At 41.2% G+C, this 18,973-nt stretch overlaps 1 protein-coding gene across 1 annotated transcript in view; it reads right to left on the minus strand.

Annotated features, from left to right (window-relative positions):
* LOC103484204 (DExH-box ATP-dependent RNA helicase DExH12-like) overlaps positions 1 to 18,973 on the minus strand; it is a 76,837-nt gene that overhangs the window by 49,313 nt on the left and 8,551 nt on the right. The window lies entirely within an intron of this gene.

The raw sequence follows: 18,973 nt of genomic DNA on the forward strand, positions 1-18,973 counted from the left end.
TCCTCCGCCGCCACCGCTCAAGAGGAAAAAGTCCCATGATAGCGCATCTAGCTTGCAGAAAAAAGGAAAAGAGATGGAAGCTAGACACGACCATAAACCCTAAACCTCTAGCCATCCTACCCTTATTGCCACCTCCAAAATCCAAATCCTTCAGTCCTCCTCCTCCTTATCCAAAAACTCAACCCCCCCCCCCACCACCAATCATACCCAACATCCTCCACCTTGTCACCTAACCTTAACAAGCCCTTCTTTAATCAAAAGAGCATTGTTAACGAAGAAGAATTTCTCAACCCTGACAAAGACCTGTAGCGCATTCCTCCCCTCCGCATACTGCAATACATATTTTCGAACGTGCATCTTGCGTGTAAACCCTAGAACCCAAGAATCTCTAAGTCATCTAAGGAACTCAAAAGAATATTAGGGGTTGAGGTTAGGAGAAAGATGGTTTAAGATTGACGCTTCAAGATAGATTGGAAAAGAATTTTAATAAGATTAGATAGTTAAGTTCAAGTGTTATGGAAGATGTGTTGTTTTTAAAATGACAAAAGAAAAGAGTCATCGTAATAAAGGAAGGCCAAAAGAATGTTTGGAAATTGGTTAAGTGTTGGCTATCGCATGTTGCATACTTTAAGCGGCCAAAAGTGTCAAGTGAACCTTTAAAGAGACAAGTTGGGCGGCCAAAGGTTAAGATGTGGTATGGCCGAGAGGTGTCAAGGCTAAATGGTCAAGACAACCACTATAGGACAAGGCTAAATGACCAAGGGTATGCTAGACAAGAAAGCTAGGCATTTAGGAAATGTCAAGAACCTCCAAAGAGGTTAGCATGTAGCCAAGAGGTGGGCTATACGGCCAAGGGGGCAATCCAGCCTCATGCTAGTCAATATTACATGGTTTGTTGAAGGCATTGAGGGAAGTTTGGGAGGTTTGGCGAGCAAAAAGGAAGTCTTAGGTGTTCTTGGTAGCAAAAATTTACTGAAGAGCCCTCAAGGAAAAAGGGATAGGCATCCAAGGATGACCTAAGCAATATGAGGTAAGATGTAAGGTGGAGTACAAGTGGACAACATGCAAGACACCGAAGTTTTGCCAAGTAGGAGAGGTAAGCAGCATGACGTGGAAAGTGATAGGTATGGGGGTGAGAGGCGAGAAGAAAGGTGTTAATTAAGGAGCATGCAAGGATCACTATATCCAACTTTGGATGAATGGTGTTCACAATCTACTCGTGCCAATTGGGCAATTCCACTTGAAAAATCTCATAAGCTAAGTCTACTATCAGGAGAAAGGCTTCCAAGAAGAAAGGATGCCAAGAAGAAAGGTGTTGAAGTGAAGAAAGACCCAAAGGGTCATTTTCGAATGAAAACTAAGCAATGTTGAGTATTTTGGAGCTACAGAACTCTATACTTGAAATTTGTTAATAGAATTTCGAGGTAAACTAGTTAAGACATTTTTAGCAAGTTTGTAGAAGAAAGCTTCTTGATTTGAGTTCTAGATTTTAAGTTATTATGCTCCAAATTTGAATTAAGTTTTTGGTCGAAAAATCATGTTTCTAGGCAAGGCTAAGGGTGGGCCGAATGCTAGGATGACAGGATGAGATGGAATACAAGTGGGCAACATGACGTAAGATGTTATTTAGGCTATCGAGCGAGGATATCCATGGAGGCGCACTACCTCTTTGATGAACACCAAAGCCACTACTTTAGCCGAAAATGGGTGACCCAAGGTAATAAAATGAGCATATTTGCTTAGGCGATCAACTATCACCAATATCGTGTCAAATCCCTTGGAACGTGGGAGGCCCTCCACAAAATCCATGGAAATATCTTCCCAAATACGGTTAGGAATAGGGAGAGGTTGTAACAGTCCGGCCGGAGATAACGCTTGGACCTTGTTTTGCTGGCAAACATGACAGTGATCCACATATTGTTTGATGTCCTTTTTCATCCCGTCCCAAAACAATTCAGCTGCTATCCTTTTATAAGTGCGTAGCTGTCGGGAATGTCCCCCAAGGACCGAATCATGGAAAGTGTGTAATATAGTCGGGATGAAGCTCGAAGTTCTCGAAATAACTAATCTGCCCCTATAAAACAGCTTACCTTGGCGAACCGTATATCGGGGGACACAGTCCGGATCCGCCACAATTCTATCAAATATGGCCTTCAATTTTTCATCCGCTTGTACCTCTTTTTCGATCACTGTAATGTCCAGCAAGGAGGGGACAGTAATGGCATTTAACTCAGCCTCAAATGGCATACGGTACAAGGCGTCCGCAACTTTGTTTTCGGGTCCAGCTCTATAGCGTATTTCAAAGTCAAATCCGATCAGCTTCATCAGCCACTTTTGCACACCGGGTATTATTTCTCTTTGCTCCAGAATATTTCTCAACGCTTTCTGATCAGTATATACCACAAATCGATGCCCCAAAAGGTAATGCCGCCATTTTTCCACGGCCAATACTATGGCCATCAACTCCCTTTCGTAAACAAATTTTTCTCGGGCCGTTTGTGATAGTTTTTGGCTGAAATACGCGATTGGCCTTTTGTTCTGCGCTAACACAACCCCTAACCCGATACCTGATGCGTCGGTTTCCACTTCAAAGGGCAGCTGAAAGTCAGGTAATGCTAGCACGGGAAGTGTTACCATGGCTCTTTTAAGTTGTTCAAATGCTTTCGTTGCCTCTTCCGACCAACGGAAATTATTCTTCTTGGTTAGCTTCGTGAGTGGTGTAGCAATGGCGCCATAATTTGCCACAAACCGACGGTAATACCCGGTCAGCCCTAAGAAACCCCGAAGCTCCCGTATATTCTTCGATATTGGCCACTCTATCATGGCCTTAATCTTCTCCTGATCAGCTTCCACTCCCTTGGCCGACACCCAATGGCCTGAGTACTCGATTCGGTCCTTCGCAAAATGACATTTCTGCCGGTTAGCAAAGAGGCAATGCTGTCTCAATAGCTGAAACACCATAGTCAGATGCTCTAGATGTGTTTCCACGTCCCTGCTGTACACCAGAATGTCGTCAAAAAATACCAGCAAAAACTTGCGTAAATAAGGTCGAAAAACCTGATTCATCAATGCTTGGAATGTTGCAGGCGCATCGGTGAGGCCGAAGGGCATGACTAAGAACTCGTAATGACCCTCGTGTGTTCTGAAAGCTGTCTTGCTTACATCTTCATCCCGTACCCGGATTTGATGGTACCCGGATTTCAAGTCTATTTTAGAGAAAATACTCGCTCCACTTAACTCATCCAACAGCTCATCAATCATGGGAATAGGGAACTTATCCGGTACCGTTGCTCGGTTTAAAGCGCGATAGTCGACGCAGAACCGCCATCCCCCATCCTTCTTTTTTACCAAGATAACCGGGCTGGAAAACGGGCTGGTGCTAGGTCGTATAATTCCTGAAGCCAGCATGTCATTCACCAATCTTTCAATCTCGTTTTTCTGGGCGTGTGGGTAGCGATATGGTCTCACGTTAATGGGATCCGTACCTTCTTTCAACTGGATCCTATGGTCGATTCGTCGCATCGGGGGCAGACCGTCGGGCATTTCAAATACATCACTGAATTCCTGCTGTAGCTGTGCGAATTCTGGTTGATAGTCTTCCACAGCATCTGTCACTACTAATTCCCGGTCTTCCTTGGGAATGCCCATGGCACTGAAGTTAACTAGAAATCCTTGATCATCCGGTTGCCACGTTTTAACTAACACTTTCAAGGATATCTCCGTTCTGGTCGGCGAAGGATCCCCTTTTAGGATTACCTTAGTATCTCCGACAACAAAGGTCATGGTGAGGGCTTTCCAATCCACTGTCATTGCTCCTTGTTTCTGCAGCCACTGCATCCCCAGCACCATATCGATGTTACCCAGTTCCAGCGGCAAGAAATCCTCTACTATGGATATCACCGGCAGACCCACGGTGATACCTTTACACATTCCGCGGCCTTGCACCGCCTTCCCGGATCCCATAATAACTCCGTAGTTCGTTGTTTCCGCCATAGGTAATTTTAGATTCTCGACCAGCTTCAGGGAGATGAAATTATGGGTCGCCCCACAATCCACCATGATCACTATTTCTTGGTTCTCCACCGTTCCTTTTAGCTTGAACGTACCCGGTGCTGTCAACCCCACAACGGAGTTCAAGGACAACTCTACCACCGGACTGACTTCCACCATCTCTCCCTCGTACGCACTATCCACCATTTCAACATCTTCTAGATCATCCGCGACCACACAGAGGTGAAGTTCTTTGTTTTTGCAGCGATGGCCTTTGCTAAATGGTTTGTCGCATCGATAACACAGCCCCTTGTCACGTCGTGCTTGCAGTTCAGAATCCGTCCACTTCCGAAAACCGGTATCCCGTCGTCCGCCCATCCCTGTCACGCCGTTCTGTGAGTTGTTTGCTTGGTTCAGACTCGCAGGGATCCTCTCGGCCAACGTTACTATTTTAGTCGAAGGGGTTTCCACATTTTTTGGCGCGTGTTTTTGGGCCGATTTAAAATCCTTAGCCTATGGGCCGTGCGAAGCCCTAGCTATCTCTAGTTTTTCTTCAGCTAATCGGGCCGCATCCATCATGTCCTCCAAGCCCACGGCCCGCATTGCAAATACTTCAGTTCTAATAACCGGGTCCAACCCATTCGTGAAGGCCCCTACCAGGACGTTCTCCGCCATTTCCGGTAACGGCACCGACAGCTCCTCAAAGCGCTGCAAATATTCTCCCACCGATCCCTCCTATTTTATAGCCAAGAATCGCGCGCAACCCGTTCCATATTCTCTATTACGAAAACGGTTGTACATTCTCTCTTTTAACTCTTTCCACGATCGGAAGCGTTTCCTATTCTCCGCCCAACGGAACCAGCACAATCCCTTTCCTTCCGTGCTGACTATAGCTATCTTTAACTTCTCCTGCTCATTTAGAAGATGCATCTGAAAATAGTGCTCCGCCCTATAAATCCATCCATCCGGGTCTTCTCCATTAAAAACTGGCATCTCCAGTTTTTTAAACTTTATGCGATCTTGCCCTGCCCCCGGTTCTAAACTCAGAGAGGTTTCCCCTTCCTCGTCTCCGTCGACCACATCTTTCGTTCGAATTTTCCGTTTTCCCGTACTCACTCCGGTCAGTTCCGAACTGCTAGGATGTCTTTGGCGATCCTCATACATTTCGGTTAAGATGGCGTGCATTTTCTCCATCGTCTTCTCTAGGAAAGGTATGCGTTGAACCTCTTTTTTGATGGCTTCAATCTCCTTTTCCGACGCATCCAATCGTTCTTCGATTAATTTTTGCGTCATTTTCTTCCACCTCCCCAGGATGTCGAATGGCTCTGATACCAATGTTAGGCTCCCTTTCCACCTACAACAATATTAACCAAACAGCACACACAATACACTAATACTCCAGCAGAATTCACAAAGAATTATATATAAAAGGAGAGTTAAGTTGTAGTTATATTGATATATGGATAATAGTTCACCAGCCACAAAAGATTAACAAAACCAACAAGAAACTCAGCCAAATAAGAGGGTTGTACTCTCCACCATGAACTATGTTCACTCCAAAATGCCTAACGATCAAGATGCCCAACCCTAATACAAAAAGCTCCTATATATATTCCTAATATTCTTATGCTCCTGCTGCCATGTGTCATGAGGACCACTAGCCATCCTAACTACCAAGCTGTCTGGGTGGAATTTCCCTTTTTACCCCTTCTCTTGTAAACTTGAGTGATTGGAGGCCTAGCACAAATCCATCGGGCAAGGCCTAGAAAGACCGACTGGTAGAGCTAGAAGAGCAAATGCTCTACCTAGTCGAAGTTCCCGACTCCATCTGCTACTTAGAGGCTCGTCTCGAAGAAATTTCCGAGAAAGCTGATACAATCGATGTGGTAACTGGCCGTGTCGAAGGATTACCGATACAAGAGTTATTGGCAAGAGTCGACACTCTAGAAGCAAATGTTGGAAGAACTATTAACTATGAATATGAGGACAGTTTGTCAGGCTTTGTTGCCCACATGGAAGGACGTGTCAACGAGCTAGACAGCTCTCAGAAGACACTCTTAAAGATGATAAACGGCATGTTAGAGGATTTTCGAGCTACTCTCGATGTCGTTAGAAATGAAATCGCATATGTGAACACAAGACTGAGTCTCACAATGCGAGCAATGGCAAACCAAGTTCCGGTTGGAGGAGTAGTTCCCGTTTTTAAGGTGAAGGTTCCGGAACTCAAGCCCTTATGTGGGGTGAGGGATGCAAAGGCCTTAAAGAACTTCATATTTAATCTCGAACAGTACTTCAAAGCCACAAACACAGTCACCGAAGAAACCAAAGTAACATTGGCGACAATGTATCTGTGTGAGGATGCCAAGTTGTGGTGGAGGTCCCGATACATGGACATACAGGAAGGGCGTTGCACCATAGATACTTGGGACGTCCTGAAGAAAGAACTTCACTCCCAATTCTTCCCCCGGAATGTGGAAATCCTAGCTCGACAAAAATTGCGTGATCTGAAACACACTGGCAACATTCGAGAGAACGTGAAACAGTTTGCGAGCCTGATGTTAGACATTCGCGATATGTTAGAGAAATACAAAGTTTTCTGTTTTGTCGAAGAGCTAAAACCGTGGGCCATGACCAAGTTATATGAACAAAGGGTCCAAGGCCTCACGTCAGCGTATGCAGCAGCCGAACGGTTGTTCGATCTGACCAGTGACTCTCAAGATGTGAGAAGTCGCCAAAGTTCCTCACCTGGAAGGAACAGGAATAGTCGCTCGAGTTCTCCCAAAGATACCGATGGAGGTAAAGATTCCGGTAAAGACCGCAGACCTTACCAATCAAACACAGAGAGCACATGGCGGAGGCCAAATAATCGAAGCCCACCCAAGCGTCCCCTCAGTTGTTTCATATGTGGGGGACCACATCTGGCAAGAGAATGCCCGAATAAAGTCGACTTCCATGCATTTCAGGCCTCATTAATCGCAGATTCAGATTATAAGTCAAATCAAGCTGAGGGTGAAGTGGGCCAAATAGATGGGGGCGAGAAGACTCGAATAAGGGTCATAAAATACATGTCGTCTCTCCAGAAGAAGTTAGGAGAGAGACACGTACCAACTAAAGGGGGCTTATTGTATGTTGATACCTGGATTAACCAAAAACAAAATAAGAGTACTATGGTTGATTCCAGTATGACTCATAACTTTATAACAGAGGCAGAGGCCCGACGTCTAAGACTCCGTTGGGAGAAGGATTCAGGAGGAATGAAGGTCGTGAATTCCATTGCCCTACCTATCGTCGGACTAATGAAACAAACGATGATAAAGTTGGGAGGGTGGAAAAGCCCGGTGGACTTTGTGGTTGTAAAGATGGACGACTTCGATGTAGTGTTGGGAATGAAGTTCCTCCTTGAACATCAAGTCATACCAATGCCCTCAGCCAGATGCCTAGTGATTACTGGATCTTTTCCCACAGTAGTGCAAGCAGAAATTCGTCAGCCTAACGGATTTAAAATGATATCGGTCATGCAACTAGATACGAATCGCGTCCAAGAGGAACCACCATCTGTGGAGATCTCGCTTGGGGCGTTGAGAAAAATGGAGACAGTCCCCAAAGACAATCTGTGTGTCCCGGAGAAGTGTCGTGGTGTGATGCCAAATAGTTGGTCCAAGTCCTTGTCGATGCGAAGGAGGACCGACCATGGGATAGAGTCGCCGTCAGAGGCAAAAGCGCATGAGAAGTCGCATGACGCCACCGAAGTTAGCTGTACTTCGAAAACCATCGAAGATGTTATTGAATACAGGATTTAGTAGACTTGTACAAGCTCCGTATGGAGTCCATGTCCTTTCCCTGAAGAAGAAGGACAGAGACCCACAACAGTGTATTGACCGCCGTATCCAGAGTAAGCTCATAGTTCACCGCAAATATCCACTCCCCGCACTCACCAGGCTGTTTGACCACCCATGTGGGGTGAAGTATTTCCCGAAGTCAGACATCCGATCGAGGTACTGTCGAGTAAAAACAACGAAGGTAAAGAGACTCGAGACAACTTGTGTCACTGGACATGGAGCATACGAGTTCCCCGTAGTGTCATTTAGTCTTACCGATGCCAAGGAAGGAAAGTGTGCTGGGTCATGTGGTGGAGTGTCACCAAAGTGGGTTGTTGAGAGAAGAAGACACTCAGTGGAGTGGGAACCTCGAGTGTCAGGCCGCCTTCAATGGTTTGAAGCAAAGCCATGATCGAGGGGCCAAGTCTTTGGGTCGTCGATGCGCTGTGTGTTGGAAGAATATTTGCATCATTGTGTTGATGGCAGACAAAAGAATTAGGTTCAGCTGCTGAATGTAACCTAATTTGGTCGTAGTGTTCAGACAGACTCGCTGATCAAGAGAAGTTCGTTTAAGATTAAAGGTAATAGGCATTTTGTATTGTCGTCGCTCGCTGATGGCCTTTATGTAGGGGACCGCCCTCAAGTTCACAGAGTTGAAGAGAAATGGGAACAGATGGCCGACATCGCTCAAGTGTGCCTAGAAGAAGCTTCAAGGCCGATGGAGGAGAGGGTAGATCAAAAGCGATGCCCTCTTGAGTTCGAGTGGATGACCAAGCTTTCAATTAAGAGCTCCAGCTTCGCCAGTTGACGAGGACGTCAACTGTTTAAATGGGGAGAGAATGTCAAGGGCATATTTGTCCAAGGTATTATTTACCTATGGCCGTATGCTCGAATACCCCTAAATAGCTTTATATTTATGTCTTGAAAGTAGTCTAGGTTAATTCTTTCGCTTTCGTGTCGCCGAGCTATAGTGTGACATTTTGGCTTTTTCATATGCAAGCCTGCCAAGGCCAAAAATCTCAATATGTACTATAGGGGTACATGAATAGTCTGACCCCGCCCAAGCCTTGTCGCACTCTTTGCAAGCTAAGCTATTTTCTTTGCAATTGATCAGTCTTCAATGCTTTCTTTTATGATGTTTTCAACTATTTACTTTCTCTCTCCCATTTTATAAAAACATTTTCTCGAGAACGTAGAGGGAGGCTACATCATACCGCGAGTTTGTCTGCGAGTTTCGAATATTGAATGGCTGACTTGTTGACTGAGTAGAACAAGTGTCACACAATCGTGTTTTAAAGTTACGATTGTGACACCATGAACACGCAAACAAGGAAGTCATCGGCGAGTCGGACGGCGTGCTAGGGCATGCGAGGTAAGCACACGACTAGGCCCATGAGCCTGCGCGAACACGTGCAGCCTGCTGCCCATGTCCTACGCACCAAGCAACCCACATGACATTTTTTAACATTTTTGGGTGTTCTAGCAATTTTTTCTTGGAGATTAGGTATTTTCTGAACATTAGGGATTAAGTAGAGTATAAATACCCTATTAATAGGACAAGGGAAGCTTGGTGAATTTTCTCAAACTAAGGAGAAAAGCTTCAAGTTTGTGAACAAAACTTGTTTTAAAGGTATTGAAAGCAATTAACAACAACCCGAGACTTACGTGGAAACCCGAGAACCGGGAGAAAAACCACGATACTTTAGTTTTTATTATTTTTCTTATGAACAAAAACAATAGGTACAAAGGGAGTATAAATAGAGTACAATAGGAATAAGAAAGGAAAAGATTTAGGAAATATTTAGGAAATAAAATCTTATATTTTATTTTTTCCAAAAGTATATTTTATTCTTTCCAAAAGTACTAATTCTAACACTCCCCCTCAAGTTGGGAGGTAAATATCAATGAGTCCCAACTTGCTAACGCAAAGGTCGAAGTGTGGTCGGAGAAGCCCCTTGGTAAGAACATCAGCAATCTGTTGGCTTGAAGGAATGTACGGAATGCATATGCTTCCACTGTCAAGTCTTTCTTTGATGAAATGCCGATCAATCTCAACATGTTTAGTTCTATCATGTTGCACTGGGTTGTTAGCAATACTAATAGCGGCTTTATTATCACAAAAAAGCTTCAATGGTGTCTCACATTCCTGATGAAGATCTGACAAGACTTTCTGGAGCCAAATTTCCTCACATATTCCCAGACTCATAGCTCTGTATTCAGCCTCAGCACTGCTCCTGGCCACAACACTTTGCTTCTTACTCCTCCAAGTTACAAGATTGCCCCAAACAAAGGTACAATAACCGGATGTAGACTTTCTATCAATAACAGATCCTGCCCAATCTGAGTCAGTATATGCCTCAATGGTCTTTCTATTTGTTTTTCTAAACATCAACCCTTTACCAGGTGTATTTTTCAAGTATCTCAGGATTCTGTTAACAGCTTCCATATGTTTCTCATAGGGAGCCTGCATAAACTGGCTGACAACACTCACAGCAAAGGAAATATCCGGACGAGTATGGGATAAGTAAATTAATTTACCTACAAGGCGCTGATATTGTTCTTTATCAACTGGAACTTGATCATCAGAGTTTCCTAGTTTACAGTTGAATTCAATAGGAGTATCAGCAGGACGACATCCCAACATACCTGTCTCGGTTAGCAAATCAAGGGTGTATTTTCTCTGAGACACGGAAATACCTTCTTTTGATCTAGCCACCTCCATTCCAAGGAAATATTTCAGATTGCCCAAGTCTTTGATTTCAAATTCATCACCCATTCTCTGCTTTAGTTGACTGATTTCTGTTTGATCATCTCCAGTCAAAACAATGTCATCCACATAAACAATTAGAATAGCTATCTTTCCTGTTTTGGAAGCCTTTGTAAATAAAGTATGGTCAGAGTGCCCTTGACTGTACCCTTGGGACTTGACAAAGGTAGTGAATCTGTCAAACCATGCTCTCGGAGACTGTTTCAGACCATATAGAGATTTTTGGAGTTTACACACCTCCTGACCAAATTGGGCTTCAAATCCTGGTGGGGGGCTCATGTAGACTTCCTCCACAAGGTCTCCATTCAAAAAAGCATTCTTAACATCCAGCTGGTATAGAGGCCAATCTTTGTTCACAGCAACAGATAGCAGGACTCTAACAGTATTCAATTTAGCAACTGGAGAAAAGGTTTCCGAATAGTCAATACCATAGGTTTGAGTGAACCCCTTTGCAACTAACCTTGCCTTGTGTCTATCAAGCGTACCATCTGCTTTGTATTTGAGAGAGAATACCCATTTGCATCCTACAGTTTTATGTCCCTTGGGTAGAGCACAGATCTCCCAAGTTCTATTCTTTTCGAGAGCCTTCATCTCTTCCATAACAGCATTCTTCCATTCAGGACACTCTAGAGCAGTGTAGATATTTTTCGGTATTATGGTAGAGTCAAGGTTTGCTGTAAACGCTCTAAACTGTGGAGAGAGATTATCATAGGAAACATAGTTGCAAATGGGATGTTTAGTGCATGATCTGGTACCTTTTCTCAATGCAATTGGAATGTCAAGAGAGGGATCATACTCATCAAGTTTTCTTGTATGACCCTGTTCAGCTTCATCGTTACTGGTTTCTATTCTAACCTCAGTCTCATCATCACAGTTCTTTTCTTCCATATTTTCAAGAACAGCAATATCAGACTTGTCATTCTCACTCATTGTATTATTAGTACAAGGTTTTGTAGGGTTTTCCATACCTTGGTCTCGAGGAGGTTCGAAATTTTGGACTGGAGCCGGCGGTTGACTAGTAGGGGACCCAACTTCCTTTCTGAGATTCCTCCTGTAATATGTTTTCCAGGGAACTTGGTTTGTGGGTAAGATTATGGGATGAGGATCAATGTCAGACACGGTAATAAGAGTAGGTTCAACAAATTCAAAGGTGTTGTTAGACTCTTCACTCACATTCTCCCCCTGAAGATGGCTAACAGGAAAGTAGGGTCGGTTTTCACAGAAAGTAACGTCCATAGTGACAAAATATTTCCTAGACGGCGGGTGAAAACATTTATAACCGTGTTGGTGAAGGGGATACCCAACAAACACACAGGCCTGAGCCCGAGGGGTAAATTTGGTCTGATTAGGGCCGAAATTATGGACATAGGCGGTGCACCCAAACACACGAAGAGGAACCTCAGAAACAAGACGAGTAGAGGGGTAAGACTCCTTAAGACAATCTAAGGGAGTCTGAAGGTGGAGGATACGAGAAGGCATTCTATTGATTAAGTGAGCAGCTGTAAGAATAGCATCTCCCCACAGGTATGATGGAAGGGAAGTGGAAAGCATAAGTGAACGGGCTACTTCCACAAGGTGTCGGTTTTTTCGTTCGGCCACTCCATTTTGTTGAGGAGTGTAGGCACATGAGGTTTGGTGAACAATCCCCTTGGAGGCTAGAAATTCACTAAGGTTATGGTTTTGGAATTCCCGACCATTATCACTTCGAAGAATTGCAATTTTTGTATGAAATTGTGTTTTGATAGTATGATAGAAGTTTTGGAAAATGGATGGAACCTCGGATTTATCTGAGATAAGGTAGACCCAGGTGAGACGGGTATGGTCATCAATGAAAGTTACAAACCACCGCTTTCCCGAGGAGGTGGTGACCTTGGAAGGACCCCAAACGTCACTATGGATGAGGTTAAACGGTTGTGTAGGTTTATATGGTTGTGAGGGAAAAGAGACTCGATGTTGTTTTGCCCGGATACACACATCACAAGATAGAGAAGAGACATCAACTTTAGAAAAAAGGTGGGGAAATAAATGTTGCATATATGTAAAGTTTGGGTGGCCCAGTCGAAAATGCCACAACATACAGTCTTGTTCAGAAGTGCTAAAGTAGGATGACAGTAAACTAACCCTAGACAAACTACTACATGAGGTATCATCATCAAGGATGTAAAGTCCCCTGCTATGCCGGGCAGTGCCAATCGTCCTCCCCGAGCTCATGTCCTGAAAATAAACCGATTCAGGTAAGAAGATAGCTTTACAATGCAACTCACGAGTGATCTTGCTTATAGATAACAAATTGTAAGACAGTTTAGGGACATGCAAAACATTCTGGAGAGCAAAACCGTCAAAGGGAACTATTTGTCCTTTGCCAGCGATCGGAGCTAGAGAGCCATCGGCTATTCGGATTTTTTCATTACCGGCACACGGGGCATATGAGATAAAGTGTTCTGAAGAACCTGTCAAGTGATCTGTAGCCCCCGAGTCTAAGATCCAGGGATTCTTCCCATCAACGCTAATAAGCCCAAGGGACTGAGGCATACCTGACTGAGCAATGGCACCCAGAGTCGGAGTCTTGGTCTGGCTCACAGTAGGATCAGTTGATTGAGAAGTGCTAGCAGGTGTAGTCTCACTAATGTAGGCACGTCCTGAGTTCTGTTTCTCGTTGGAGGACCGTTTCTTACCTCCTGGGGGACGACCGTGGAGTTTCCAACACTGATCCTTGGTGTGCCATTGTTTCTTGCAGTGCTCACACACAGGAATTGACTTCCCATTATTCTTGTCACTGTCATGATTTGAGGACCGAGCGCTAAAGGCTGCGGAGTCGATGGTAGGGGTAGTCAATACACCCATGGCATTAGTGCGATCCTCTTCCAGGCGGACTTCAAAACAAACTTCCATTAGGGAGGGAAGAGGTCTTTGTCCGAGTATACGACCACAAACATTATCAAATTTGGGATTAAGTCCTGCAAGGAAGTCATAAACACGGTCAGCCTCTTCAAGTTTAGCATATTGTGTACTGTCATTTGGTGTGTCCCAAACTGTCTCTCTGCACAAATCCATCTCTTGCCAGAGGAGAGAGAGCTTGTTAAAATAGGTAGTTACGTCCAGGGTCCCTTGTTTGCAATTATGGACCTGTTTTCGCAGTGTATATAACCGAGAGGCATTCTGTCGTTTCGAGTAAAGGGTCTGAGTTGTATCCCACAAATCTTTTGCTGTGGCTGCATATAGTAAAGGCTTGCCGATCTGTGGTTCCATACTATTAATCAGCATGGACCGAATAAGTGAGTCCTCTCCTTTCCAGAGTCGTTCCAAGGCGTCTCCTGGTGGAGGACGTACAGTCTCTCCAGTTAAGAATCCGAACTGGTATCGACCTTCGAGGAACATCTTTATTGATTGTGACCAAGAAAAATAATTTTGACCATTTAATTTTTCGCCTGAAAAATTCCCTGTAGACGAACCCAAAGAGCCAGTTATATAATTTGACTGTGAATTAGGGAACGAAGTTACCGGGTTCTTGGAATACATCGGCAACTCGGTTGGTTTGGAATGCGTTGAAGATTCGCCCGCTTCAATGTCCGATCTGTTTTGGGGTTGATCAATTCCGTTACCAGAAAACAGCGGTTGCTGTAAAGGGTCAACGTACAGCTGCTGCTTACTGTACTGATTTGACAGATTTACGATTGAGGGATGCTGTCCGGAGCTCGTAGATGGCGCATGAGGATGCGGATGGCCGGAAGGGTTTGACGGCTGGACATCCGACGGCGCGTAGAAGGGAACGGGATGGGCGGTGACGTGAAACGGCGGCGGCGCGTGGGCCCACGCGCCGGACACGAGCGGCGCGTGAATCAACTTCTGGTCAGACGGCGGCGCGTACGGCTGCGGAACCACTCCCGTTGGGTAGATCGGCGGTTTCTGTAGGTTCTGGAGCAGTTTCTCCATGGCGGCGGAGACGGCGGCGTCCACGGCGGCGGCGATTCCGGCGGCGGCGGCGGCGGCGGCGGTGACGGGTTCAGTTTCGATCTGGGTTTCTCCTAGGTTATTTTCTAGGGTTTCGTTATTGCTTTGCTCTGATACCATATTGAAAGCAATTAACAACAACCCGAGACTTACGTGGAAACCCGAGAACCGGGAGAAAAACCACGATACTTTAGTTTTTATTATTTTTCTTATGAACAAAAACAATAGGTACAAAGGGAGTATAAATAGAGTACAATAGGAATAAGAAAGGAAAAGATTTAGGAAATATTTAGGAAATAAAATCTTATATTTTATTTTTTCCAAAAGTATATTTTATTCTTTCCAAAAGTACTAATTCTAACAAAAGGTTATTTGTCAAGCATTATTTCAATTTACACAAGTAATAGCATGTGAGTGATTCATGCATTAAAGTGATTTACTTAAATGCTTAAGATTTCTAAAAGTTGCATTTCAAGTTTTATGAGAAAACTTGTATTTAAATGTTGTGATTAAGTTATGTCAGTGCTATACCAAACTACCTCTAAATGTGCACATAATGATTCCTAACTACTGATGCGAAGGCTTTATAGATGGGACTATTACATTAGTGAAGGCCATAATGTCTATGGGGAAGGTTTAGATATATTGACCTATGTTAAATTATGGATGTATAAGCCAATAGCTGGTATATGATAACTTAATGTATCTCTGAATGATTAAGGAATTTTTGAAATGCTTCTAAAGCTTTACTATGTTATGGTTACAATGATTTATATGTCAAAGCTGAGCATTGAGAATAACTATTTAGAAAACATGTTTTAGTTCAAAACCTTGATGGATTATACCCATGCGGTCTCCGTGCAACGACACGCTTGCTCCGATCATCCCGCCAAACAAAGAGGAACCCCTAACACCACCAACGCAAGGCAATCTCAGCATCCCTGATCCTCGCCAAGAAACATAAATTTGGGGGTGTCCTCTAACTTTTGTACTTATTATCTTTTGTGTTTCTTTATTGTTCTCTTTTGTGCTTGTACGTTTATTTGCTTGTTTCAATATATGAAGTACATGCTTTCCTCGTTTCTTGCGTTTTGCGTCGCTTGCATTCGCTTTTTGCGTTTTAAAGTTTTATTCCCCATGTTACTCGTACGGATAACTTCAATGATATTAACCATGCAACTTTGAATTTAACTTTGTTGTTCGACGTTCAATCTCTCATTACGAAACCTTACTTACCAAATATTTATGGCGTTTTATTAGGCGAGCAAGTTTTACCTCAAACCTCTTATGTAAAATTTTCTAAGTTCATCTTATCATTCACTTTTCAACAATGAGGACCTTGCTACGATAAAAAATTGGGGGGCGTGTGAGGTCCGAGCTAAAGTGCTCGAAAATTTTAAAGAAAAAAAACTTTTTCTCTATTCCTCTTTCAGAATTATAGAGCTCACAACAACAATGGGTTAAAAAATGTGATGAGGTTATTAGAAAAGTTTTTAATGAAACGATTAGTGAATATCACATATAGCTAATAACTTTTAATTTGCAACTATTACAAGTGCTTCTTCCCCATTTTCTTAAATAAAAAGCTATTGCTATTAACATCTATCAGGCATAGCAATTTATTTCTACTATAAATTGCTACAACCGATAGATGCTACCAATGACAACTTTTAATTTGAAAACTATGTTATCAGTTCCTATCAAAAGTTACTATCATTGATAGCGCCCTATCAATTGTAGCCACTAAAGAGCGACTTAACATTTTGAAAATTTTTATCAGTTGGCTAATCAATATTTGCTATTTTTTCAAATATTTTATTATTGTGCTATAATTCAATTTATTTTCTAAAGTGTGCTATTTGTTATAGTTTTTCTTTAAAAATTTAGAAATTCATATCATTGTGTAAATAGAAATTGACCTAAAATAAGCTTTCGATGTGAGAAAATCGAAAGGAAATGTACGAACGGTTATTTTCTAAATCGAAAGTTATCACTAGGAACAAATATTAGTAATAACATATATTAGTGATAGCTACTACCACCAATAATAACCGCTATCAGTTATAGTTTTGTGCTATATAAGTAATTATTTTATTATTGTACTATATATTTTTGTGCTATATAAGTAATTGTTTTATTATTGTACTATATATTTTTGTGCTATATAAGTAATTATTTTATTCTTGTACTGTATATTCTATTTTTTCTTTTTTTGCTTAAACATCGTTTATGCAAATGGTCTATTTCCTTCCACGGAATCTTTTTTTAAATAATGTATTTTTTTTAAAGTAATGTCAAAAATGGGATAGGAGGGAAAATATTAATAAAAATAGGGTAATTTGGACGAAGTCGTGTACGGGGAAATCGTGGACTTCAATGATGGCATGTGGACCCCACACCTTTTTCTTTTTTTTGATTATTTAATATATATATATATATATATATTAAATATTTAAATCTCCAAATTCCAATTTCTAAAAACATCTTTCCGTATTAAATATCTTTCTAATTTCCAATTTTCAAAAATATCTTTTTTTATTAAATATATTTTCAAATTCCAAATTTTAATCTCCTAAAATATTTTTCCAAATTCCAAACTCTAATATCAAATTCTTTTGAAAAATATATATATTAACAAAATATGTTATTAAAAAATATATATATTAAACAAATATTTGCGATCTACCGATATTAACAAAATATCTAAATTTTTTTAGAATCAAAATATATAATTCTATTCTATGATAAGAATATTTAATTTTTTCTTATAATCAAAATAAAAAGAGTTATGGCAACAGATAATTTTGTTAATATCGGTTGATTGCAAATATTTATTTAATATATTTTTTAATAACATATTGTATTAATATATCTTTTTTAAAAAAATGGAAGATTGAAATTTGAAATTTGGAAAGATATTTAATAAGGAAAATATTTTTGAAAATTTGAAATCAGAATTTGAAAAGATATTTAATAAAGAAATATATTTTTGGAAATTGTAATTTAGATATTTGAATATTTAATATATATATATATATATATATATATATTAAAAAAAAGCAAGTGTGGGAATTGAAGTCGTGGACTCCGTTCACGACTATCAAGCAAAGTCGTGTACCGGCTACACGATTTCATCCCCTATTTTTGTAATATTTTTTCTTCTATCCTTACTTTTCAAGAATACGTTATTAAAAAAAAATCTCCTCCACCCCTTACCACTCTTCAAACGCTACCGTCCACCCCCACAGAGCACAAGCATCCATCGAACCAAACAAATTAGGCTACACCGAGAGGGTGAGAAAACCGACTGATGCAGCAAGGGGAGCAAAATGTTTGAAGCGGCAAGGCAAATTATGAACGAAAAAGGCACGCTTGGAACGACAAAGAGATGTGATAACTAAGGTTGTATTGGGAAAGAGCAGTGTGTGCTCTCTCCACAAATGTTCATTGACCAATCTTCAAACTCAATCAATTCCTTCAAATTCTTCCCAGGCTGCTTCCAACAACAACTCTTCTTCTAATAATCAACACCAAATTCATCAAACAATTATTTGGCCCAAAACTGACCTCATCTCTCTCTTTCCATTTAAAAGAAAAAAGATTCTTATTTCTTTCTTTCTGTTTCCCTTTTATTAATTCCCTTTTTCTATATCTATTTTATTTCTTACCTTTAATTACTATCCAAGTTCCTGTTATCAGGTTGTAGCATTTTTTAAGTGAGAAATGCTTCAATGAACATACATTAAATTGTGAAAAGCAATGAAGTTTTCATCAAATTTGTAAACATCCTTACAAAAACAGAGCGTTCAGTAGAAGAAAGTTTTAACTCCTAGATTGTTAGGTTTCAAATATTCCTTTTTATAGTGTCGATTTTAAATCTTTTTTATAGTTATTGTACTTGGACTTCTCATTTATCACAAATGTTTCGATTGTTCATAAGATGAAAACACAAATGAAGAACCCGCTTGAACCACAACTTCTTATATTTCATTGATATTGTTTTGTATAAGAAAGATTATTACTATTTAAGTATTATTGTCGAAGATTAAATTGACTCAAAAATATTCTATTTTTAATACAAGAAAATCATATAATTAATACGTAGTTTCAACCTAGTTAGTTTATAATATATAATAGTTAAAAGTTGTTCAAAATCACTCTAAAATACTTTAATTTGAAATCGATGTTTAATTTTACACTTCAAAAACAACTATCATACCAAGAGATCTTTGGGAGTCATTCTGAATTTATAGAAGTAATTCTAGAATCACTCCCGACTAATTTCTGAAATGAACTCGATATATGCAAGATAAAATGAAGATTTTGAAGTTAAATTTGAAAAAAAGGATGAAATACACAGCCACTCATTCAAGCCATGGCTGCAGGAGATCATCGCCTTTGTACTCATCAGCCTCGATCAATTTACTGTAAAAATAATCACACATTA

The sequence above is a fragment of the Cucumis melo genome, chromosome 6, assembly GCF_025177605.1.
Source record: "Cucumis melo cultivar AY chromosome 6, USDA_Cmelo_AY_1.0, whole genome shotgun sequence".
NCBI classification, from domain to species: domain Eukaryota; kingdom Viridiplantae; phylum Streptophyta; class Magnoliopsida; order Cucurbitales; family Cucurbitaceae; genus Cucumis; species Cucumis melo.